Source organism: Chaetodon trifascialis, chromosome 17, assembly GCF_039877785.1.
Source record: "Chaetodon trifascialis isolate fChaTrf1 chromosome 17, fChaTrf1.hap1, whole genome shotgun sequence".
In the NCBI taxonomy this organism is placed as follows: domain Eukaryota; kingdom Metazoa; phylum Chordata; class Actinopteri; order Chaetodontiformes; family Chaetodontidae; genus Chaetodon; species Chaetodon trifascialis.
The window spans coordinates 21,798,781-21,805,916 of record NC_092072.1 but is presented as its reverse complement, the minus strand read 5'-3'; positions in this window follow the sequence as shown (position 1 = coordinate 21,805,916).

Below are 7,136 nucleotides of genomic sequence, written 5' to 3'. Positions count from 1 at the left end.
TGAAGATAAATAGATCCCAGTGGACCAGCAGAAAATGGTAAGTGACTGTTCATCTACTGAGGTAAAATATCAAGTTACTGCTGGGGCTTCATATAACATAATGTTTTGAAGTGCAATTAAGAAAAGATAGAAGAGCATACTCTGTTTCCTGTGATGAGGCAAAAGAAAATTAAAACAGGAGGGGAATTTCTCTTGAGAGGTGACTGCAAGCTCTTATCTTGGCTGTGGAGGAGAGTTTATGTGCTTAGTTTCTCAAGAAATTAAAGGTAAAGACTTACTGGGAACAATGAGCACAATTTTTACCTTAATGGAACACTACAGGATACTTCCTGTTATTCCCAGGAACACAGTTTCATCTGTGAAGGTCACCATCTGCAACACCTGAACACCAAACAACAGAATTGTTGAAATGATTCCAGCCTTGAAGCTTAAGATAAATTATTTTCATTTATTTTATATTGTAGCAGTGTGTTTGCGGTAGGATTCAGGGAAACCCATCCATCCATTTTCTATGCCGCTTATCCCTTTCGGGGTCGCGGGGGGGCCGGAGCCTATCTCGGCTGTCAACGGGCAAGAGGCGGGGTACACCCTGGATCGCCAGCCGATCGCAGGGCACATACACACAACCACTCACACTCACACTCACACTCACACTCACACCTGGGGGCAATTTAGAGTCACCAATCATCCTAATGAGCATGTTTTTGGTCTGTGGGAGGAAGCCGGAGTACCCGGAGAGAACCCACGCATGCACGGGAAGAACATGCAAACTTCACACAGAAAGGCCCGACCCGGAAATCGAACCTGCGACCCTCTTGCTGTGAGGCACGTGCACTACCTGCTGCGCCACCGTGCAGCCACTTCAGGGAAACATTGTTTTTAATTCAATTTCACATTACAGACAAAGAAACATTGTCTAAAAATATTCTGTTTTTCCTTTTTGATGGACATTTCAATAAAAGGCAGCTTGTTATATAAACAATGGCTCAAACAAAGCACATGAGCTGTATTAATTAACTGAACTGAACTTGAGATTTTTAATTACCTGGATTTATAGGATTTGTCATTTTAAAGACATTTGTAGCATATGCAGTAAAAATACACCATATTCACATTCAATACATGAAACAATTCAGAATAATGAATATCTTGAATCAGACTGTAAAATGGGCTGCAGACTTTCAAAGTTCATTCTGACTGTACAGAAGTTAAGTAAATATGCATGCTACAAATAGAAGTAATGTACCGCTTATAATACTAAATAAACTATATGTAATAAAGTATATGAAACTTAAGATATGTGTTATCATTTATTGTTTGCTGATGTGTTTGTAATGTGGAATTTGTCATGGAACGTAATGTACACAGGGTAAAACACCAACAGACTAAATGCTAAATGAGGAAAAATGCACTTTTAAATGTAAGCTGCTATTACAGTTATTCAGATGAATTGTGAGGCTGCAGGTGGGAACATCACATCAGACAAGTCTTTGATAAGGGTCCTTGTCTTCACTTCAGACACCAGTCTTCATTGAAATGCAGGGCTGATTCGTGCTGTTATTATTCATGATGTGATACTTTGCATTTAGAGATGTCTGAATAGGAGTCTCATTCCTCAAAAAAATGTTTGCTTCTGCTGGTCCCACACAAGATGATAACTGAGCAGCTTTTGGGTCCAATATTTTTCTTGCGCTCCAGAATGACTCACATCCTAATGTTGAGACATTCGCATTAGCATGCACAACAGGTGAATATCAATGAAAACGTATTGTTTCATTACAAAGTAATTTTTTTTTAGTGAAGTGAAAAAGTCTTCGGGGAAATATCAGAAATGCTCTGTTTCATCTCAGCCGACTAGAGGGGCATGTCAATGTCTGTTTGATTGACAGCAGGGAACAGGAGACAAAGGAAGCGAGCTTGCCGTGGAGCCTACATGTCATGAGCAGACAGTGTGTTGGTGGTGTTGAAGAGCAAAGACCACACCAGCATCTGAGTGGCATTCACAGGTATGATTACATGCTGTTTACTGTGCTAATAAGCAGTACCCTTTTCCCCGGTGAATGTTTGGTGGCTCGTTGAACAAGCCGAAGTTTAGGACCAGATGTGATGTTTTCATTTTTGTTTATCGCATAAGAAGGAGTGTGTAGTTGTTCAGAGTGTGTGGTGTGTGGCTGGCTGCTGTGAGGCTCAGTGTGAGCTCTGATAGAACACTGACTGACTGAATGAAGTGTGAGTGCACACTGTTTCATGAATGAAATGTTGCTGTCATGGAGTGTGGAAGCATTTCATTCAATCAATGCATAACCACTCCTTCATTAATACTGTCTGGATCATTGCCTGTGTAGACAGAACACTCACCTGTTCCTGGATCCCAGGGGCAGACTCGGAGAATGATTCAGGCCAGGACTGGAACCTCAGTCCAGGCCATTTTCCACATTCACTCCATTCACAACAGACCACTTATACTGTCAGTGTTCAGCTGAAGTTCTTTTTCTGTTTCCACCAGTAACATACCTTTTACTTTTAGCTTAAAAAAAAAAAGCATTCAAAATAGTTCAAACAGCCTGGTGTCTTCAGTTTGAAGAGTTAGTCAATTGTTAGTCAATATCCATAATTACTAATACCAGACTGTAAAAATACTCTGTTGCAAGTGATTGATTAAGTGTAATCAGGAAACTGTACTGTGCTGTGAATGTTATTATTGTTATTACTCAAGCACTGATGTAAAAGCAGAATTTTACTGTCAAATTTGTTTGAGCTGATTTTGAATTATTTTGTCAAGGACTGCAACTATGATTATTTCCATTAGTGATTAATCTGCTGATTAATTCACTATTGAATGACTGACAACCTCAGAATGTTTTAAAATACACTCATATTATTCAAAGGAACCATGAAATGTTTTTACCTGAAATATGACTTCAGTGATTTGTAAAATAGCACTTTTTCTGTTAAAATCTGACTGATAGTTTCAGTGGTCTATTTGTACCAAAATCTTCATTTGTCTACCTAAGGTGCCTTTCACACCTAACTTGTTTGGTCTGGACATTGAGACTTCTCAGTTTGATCCAAACCAAAAGTACAGGTGTGAACCCTCCCCCAGACCTCGGTCCAGACCAAACAGGCAAATCTTGGTCTGACGAAAGAAGGAGGTGTTGGTCTGGATCAAGTTGAAACATTGTTTGCTTCATTTCTAATGTGAAAACATGTTTTGGATTGTTCGGACTTTCAGACCAATTACAGCAAGTTATAGCAGCCTGTTGTCACAATTGGACAAAGGGAAAATGAGCTGCAGTAGCAGAGGAGCAGACCAAGAGTTTTAACTGATGTATGGTCCAACAAAGTTAGAAAACATCCGTTGGAAAAAAGCATAGACTGTATAAAACATGGAGGTAGTCTCTGTGACGTCACCCACAGATTTCTGAAGAGACAGAAAGTCAGTGAGCTTGGTGTACTTAAACTGACAAGTATATATGCTTATAGGTGTCATAGAAACATTCCAATATGGTGTGTTGGGCCGTTGTATTTGAAGTGGAAATACCATATTTTAGCCTTCTTCTACATTTTGGAGAATATGCACAATGTGCACAAGGGACATGCAATTAATTTGAGCTACAGAGGCATAGAGCCCTCTGCCTTTCAGCTACTGGTCACACACAATATGCATGTGTGTCCTAATGCAGTAGAAGAGTTAGAAGTCCCAGTTCAGAGACTGCACAGCCTTGTGGTGGGACTAGATCTAGGGAGAGAGGACCTATTACTGAAAACAAGGGAGGCATGTAGCATTGTATTCATTCTCTCTTGCACTCAGAATAGACCCCTGCTTGTGCATGCCACAAAACTGAATTAATATCTTAACAGTTGTTAAGTAGAATACAGTGATGGATTGAAGCTGCACAACAGAACCCCTCATGCTTACGGCTCCCTGTGACTAATAATGATAAGAAATCTCATTTTATTTGTGAGAAAACATGGTTTGCAGACCTCTGAGAATGTCGCACAGATGATTCCAGCTTTCTCTCATAGAAGCACATGAACACTTCTGCTTTGAGGAGGCATGGACACTGCCTGTACACGTTTCTTTGGAAGTTCCACTATCACCAGTGGAATCACCAGTATGAGATCTTCCTGTCATCCATGTGTTCATTAAATATAAACAGATGTAAACACCTGAAACTAGACAGTCTAAATAGGGCAAGTGATGACCCACAAAATTGTGGTTCTTATGGGCTAATTTAAGATGAGAGCTCGCAACTGAAGTCCATAGTCATTATTTAATTAAAAAAAAACAAAAACAAAAAAAAACACCAAGGTTTATCCTCTCCCTGAATATACTACAAAGTTTTGTTGAATGCAATTGATTGCCTTGTTTTTTTTTTTGCACTATTGACCAAACTTCTCTCTTGGCGTGAACTGAGCAGTTGCTGGCATTCATTGATATTCACCTGTTGTGCATGTTGATGCGAATGTCTCAACATTAGGATGTGAGTCATTCTGGAGCACAAGAAAAATATTAATGCATACATACTGTAAATCAGTGGTGGAAGAAGTACTCAGATATTTTACTTAAGTAAAAGTAACAATACCACAGTATGGAAATACTGAAATAAAGCCCTGCATTCAAAAAAAAAAAAGAAAAAAAAAGAGCAAAAGTACAGAAGTATTAGCATCAAAATATACTTGCAGTACATTAAAGTACACATTGTGAATAAAGGCTCATTTCATAATAATGTATATTATACTATGGACTAATAATTATTGATGGATTAACACATACAAACTGGTGCAGCTAGTAAAGGTGGAGCTCTTTTTTATTTATTTATTTATTTATTTATTTATTTATTTATTTATTTATTTATTTATTTATTTATTTATTTATTTATTTTTACTGCTAAGTACCTTGTGAATTTCATACTGGAAACCACTTTATCTTGTCCATAATATTACATCATAATTTATTTATACACGTTTTATATTATTCTACAAATCTATCTACAAAGTAACTTGAATTCTAAATGTAGTGCATTAAAAAGTACAATATCTGCCTCTGATGTAGTGGCATGGAAGTAGAAAGTAGCAGAAACTAACACTAAACAATGCCATATTGAAAATAAGTGTAGTCAATGACAAATACTAATCAGAAAACAGCCAGAATTGAACACGATTTACAGATAAATACTGTTCAAAAAAATATTGTGTATAAGAGATTAAACTGTTAATCACGATCTTCAACAACCAAATAGCATTTTAATGTTTCTGAAACATGTGGCACTTTGTGCTGTGCATCAGGGTTTCGGTGCTGGTCCGTGGGTCCTTGAAAACTTCAATGTCCCAGACAAATAGAAGACATTTCAGTCCTGTGCTTATGGACTCTATTTTCCCATGTTTTTGTGACTATTTGGGGCACTGAACTTTGAAATTGGCAGCCAGCTGGCACAAAAATTGGCTGCAATGTATTGCTTCCTCACTAATCCCTTTAAGCGGACATCAATGTTCATCTATACAGATTAAATAAAACTCACCAAAACCTTCTTGGTTTGTCTCTCACTGTTCAAACAATCACCACCAACTTTGGTTGAAAGAAACCCTGAATTCACTGAATTGGGAGGAGTGTGAGAGAGGGAGGACATCAAGAAAGCAGTGAAAACAGATGAAGATTTAAGTTTCTGTCCACAGTTCCCCATGGCCTGTGAGCAGGAAGCCAGGCACTCAGCATCACCTCATTAATACCATCCCTACAGTAGCACAGTGGTGGCAGCATCATGCTGTGGGGATGGTTTTCTGAGACAAGGACTGGGAGCCTAGTCAGGATTGAAAGGTGAATTCTGAAAAATATGGAGGCATGCTGAGTGAAGAACCTTTTCCAGGGTGCTCAGGATCTCAGGCTGGGTGAAGGTTAAGTCTCAGACAGCAACCTGAAGCATACTGCCAAGAAAATACAGGAGTGGCTTCGGGAAAACTCTGTGAATGTCCTGGAGTGGCCCAGCCAGAGTCTAGACCTGAACCCAAGAGAGCATCTCTGAAGATATCTGAAGATGGCTGTGCACCAACACTCCCCATTAAACCTGGTTGAGCTTGAATGATTCCGTCAAGAAGAATTGGGCAAACTTCTAGAAGAAAGGTATGCCAAGCTCATTGGACCATTTCTATGAAGGCTGTTATTACTGCCAAAGTGGTTTTACCAAGTACAAGGTGAATGGTCTGAATACATATGTTAATGAGATATTTCAGTTATTTTTAATGAATTAACAACACACTTTGTCAATGTGGATTAGCATGTCTACACTGATTCATTTTTAAGATAAATCTGGATCATACCAAATGTGGAAAACCTGACAGGGTCTAACAACGTTCTGTATGCACTGTACAATCCACCGCTGCTTCTGGAGAGTTTGTTCTGCACCTGGTATTTCCTCAGACTGAACTTAGGTTTATCATCATGAAGCTCTGGCAGCTCTGAGTAACTGGCAATACTTCAACCCCACAGAAAAGAGTTTACAGAGTTACAGAGTTTATTTCTGCATATACATCTCCTGCTTTCATATAGCACGATTACATTTTTTAAACATAGGACCAACTCAGGAAAGGTAGTTTTTATACTTTGTGCTGAGGGCGATCCCGCTAGTATGTTTTTCTCTTGTTTGTTTTGTTTTTTGCTCATGCAGATATCTGTAATTCAACAGCATTTAGCAGCACTTTTCTCTCAGGCTTTTCTCCTTTTAATGCACTCTGTCTCAGCTCTACCTTTTCTCTTTCTCTCTTTGTCCTGTCCATTTTTGCCACACTGTTTGGTTTTGTGCACTCCAAGCACTGAATGAACGTTGTGCTGATGTGTGCATGCGACAAATCTCATGTGGTGATGGACAGACATCATAGGTTAAAAGCAGTGGGGCAGACAGTCTACACATCTGAAGGGACTAGCTGTCCTCTGCTGTTTTCTCTTTGATTTACCCATTTAATTTAGCATTTCAACACTGGCTTGACACTCGAGGCCACCAGGACTTTTCACAGTGCTCGGCCCTGCATGCATCCTGTGTTTGTGCTACATTATTTACTGCCCAAAGCTGAGTGTTTTTAAATCAACGGAGGAAGAAAATATACCATGAATGAATGCATACCTCCTTTATTTCTTTTTC